Source organism: Sapajus apella, unplaced genomic scaffold, assembly GCF_009761245.1.
Source record: "Sapajus apella isolate SASKATOON/1434 unplaced genomic scaffold, GSC_monkey_1.0 scaffold65, whole genome shotgun sequence".
NCBI lineage: Eukaryota > Metazoa > Chordata > Mammalia > Primates > Cebidae > Sapajus > Sapajus apella.
This window is the reverse complement of record NW_022437005.1, coordinates 279,493-282,606: the sequence shown is the minus strand read 5'-3', so window position 1 is coordinate 282,606 and position 3,114 is coordinate 279,493. Positions and strand designations below refer to the sequence as shown.

Here is a 3,114-nt window from a genome sequence, read left to right as displayed (position 1 = left end):
GACTGAGGCGCTTGGGAGACTGTAATTATGATGATTACAGGAACTGGATCAGAAGAGAAAGCTACCGGCTTTCCTGGCCTCTCCTAAGCTGCGCTCTTCCCATGTGCGGCCACTGGAGGGCTTTGGGCATCTTTGTTTACCACTACTGTGTTCAGATGTGGCACCCAGGATGCTCCGTGAATTACTAGGGCTCTCTTTTCAGGGGAAGGCAAAAGAGCAGTGCACTTGAAGAGAGGCATTTGAGCAGCTACTGAGGGCTCATATATATAAGGGTTGCAATGAGACTGCAGACATCTTACTCTGCTACAGGCAAAGCTGGCCTTTGAGCAGATCATCTACTGCCCACTTAGTGAACTGCCGGGGGTTGCCCTAGCACCAGCTTAGGGCCCTGTGTTGAATGAGATAAGGGTCTCGTTGTCTTATTAGATAACCTAGGCAGTGAGGTCTTGATTTCTGAAGGTCACTCATTGGCCCACTAAGGCATTGGGACTGAAAATTGGCTCCTCCTAATGGAGGTAAATTATAGTTCAGCAAATTTCCAGAGGTTTGGAACCATCCCGATGATGCACGGGAGACCAGGGTGTTCTCAGTAGGGCAAAGAGTCCAGGAGCCCTCCCCTCCAAATTCACCCCACCTTCCAACTCTCAGTTCCTTGGGTCAGTAAGGTCTGATATTAAAAGGAAATTAGCTCATGAAAACATTGCTCACATCAGTCATTTTCACTGTAGTATGAAAGCACTGTTCTCCTTGAGATTCCATGCTAAATCCTTAATAAAAACACCTTAGACACGGCTCCATAACTTGCCACTCTTTTTCCTCTCATCACCTTAAACTCCCAGTTTTCAGAAAATACCAGGTACTTCCTATTTCCTTGCCTTTCTCCACAGTTTTCTTACTACAAATACACCGACTTCACCCTGCTCTTTTATGCTTGATAAAATCCCACTCCTTCATTAGAACCAACAGATACTTCCCTGATTTTTGCCTCTATTTCTTCATAGTACTTTGTGCTTACTCTTAACACAATGCATCAGAGGGTTTGTCCTATACATTTTTGTCTCTCCTTATCATCAGGTTGGGCTGTTCATGTGAATAATCTCCAGCCTCTGCTTGAATACCTGTCCTGACAGGGAACTCACCACCTCAAAGGCAATGCATTCCATTGCCAGCCAATTCTCTTTGCAAAAAAAAATTTTTAATTATTAGAAACCAAATCTATTTGCCTGATACATGGACCCATTGATTCTCTTACTAGTTCAGTTACATAAAATTGCTTCAGATGTGAACAAGGCTTCTCATTCCATAATCAGACACAGATCTTAAATATAAATGTTCTGAGAGTAGGCAATACCTTCTAAAGTATAAATAATTCATTCTAAAGTGTAAATGGCTGGGCATGGTGGCTCACGCTTGTAACCCCAACTACTCGGGGGCGGAGGCATGAGAATCGCTTGAACCTAGGCGGAGGTTGCAGTGAGTCGAGATCATGCCACTGCACTCCAGCTTGGGAAACAGAATGAGACTGTCTTACAAAGTAAAAAAGAAGTGTAAATGACTGGTAAAAAGCTTTTTCATAAGAATAGAATTGCATCAGGGTAACTTAAGGGTGGCGTTAGGAATGCCAAAGATCCCAGGCATGTAAGGACTTCAAAAATGTGCTATGGTAGAAAGAATACTAGGCTAGGAAATGAAAGGTGGGTCAATACGCCTTATGTTTTCTGAGCTTGGGCTTTTCTCATCAGGAAAAGGAATACTTTGCATCATGAGTAGTTCTACTTATGACTATAACTGCAGAATTTTCTGTGGAAGTGGCCCCGCTCAACTGGGCTGTCTTAAGCCTTTGCTCTGGCTTGGCTTTCTTAGGTCTGGGCCAGCAAAGAGTCACACATGTGTCAATGGGCCTTGGCCTCCTGGGAGTTGGGTAGACGTTACTGGTGCCAAAGATGCCATGACTTACACCACCCACAATCATATCAATCAATGAATGAGGCTTTTATTCCCACCTGGGTTGCCATTTTCTTTCCCCTACCATGAAGCCTGGCTTCACACCAGCTATTTACGGCATTTGTATCATAATTGAAGGATGCAGGTAACACATTTTATCATGATTTTATTACATACTCTCTTTTCTTGGAGTTTTGCAAAGTAAAATACTGAGTAAGAACCAACTTTATTTTTCCTAAGTGCCACCCTATAGGACCAGGTCACATTAACAATTGCTTAATGCACAATAATCAGTGACTCAATAAATACATTACAAAAATAATGCAGTTTTGTTCTTTGCTTAAAACATAAAAAAATTAAGACTTCCCAGACTTGACCCCCACCCCCCGCCACCTTTTTAAATATTTATTTACTGGGAATATATTGGTGGAGAAAAAAATTGTTAAAATAGTATTAAAATAGGTGAAATGAAGTCCATTCTTTGTCCTATTTATTTTGCTGTTTTTCCTTGGAAAAGCACTACTTCCTGTTTTTATGTCGGAACTTGCTGCAGTCTTCTGAACCTGCTAAGACATGAGCAGAAATTCTACTATTTGGGGCCGTTTAGTAGAATGATAGTATTATGGTAATATTGATCTTTTATTTTAAAGCCTACTTAAAAGCAATCCTCGGCTTTGTCCCTAAAATACCATATTCCCTACCCAGTCTGAGGCAAGAGCGTTTTAGAATCTGAGACTCCAGCAAGGGGCCTCATGACTAAATAACATTTGGTTTGAGGTGGACGTATATGTGTTTTGATATATTTCCATTGCGCTATTTTTTAAAGAAATCATTGTAAAATTCCCTTTCTCTTCCACTTCCCTAAGTCTCTTTCTTTCTGATCTCTCACAGAAGTGATTAATTTCACAACTCCAGAGAAAAGGTTACGCTTAAGTCACATTTGCATTAAATAAGTTACATATAAAAGCTGCCTATAGCGTTTACAACTCAGTCTCTATCCCCCTTCGCGTCTCTCGGACACTCTGGATCCGGGTGTGAATTGCGTCGCACCCACTGTGGCTGCCAGGTTCTTCTGGCTTCCGAGTTGTCCCCATCCTGCTGCCCACGTCGCTCCGCAGGCGCACTTCCAAGGGGCTCTGCAGGCGGCGGCGAGGGGGCGTCCCCGGGCGG

The 3,114-nt window shown here is 42.8% G+C and overlaps 1 protein-coding gene across 1 annotated transcript in view; it reads right to left on the bottom strand.

Moving 5' to 3' along the window:
• Window positions 1-1,973: 1,973 nt before the first annotated feature.
• The window catches only part of ISM1 (isthmin 1), a 79,787-nt gene continuing 78,646 nt past the window's right edge, over window positions 1,974-3,114 (bottom strand). Inside the window, exon 6 of the mRNA XM_032248010.1 lies at window positions 1,974-3,114. This exon is cut by the window's right edge and continues 699 nt beyond it. The gene's annotated coding sequence lies outside the window, so the exon portion shown is untranslated.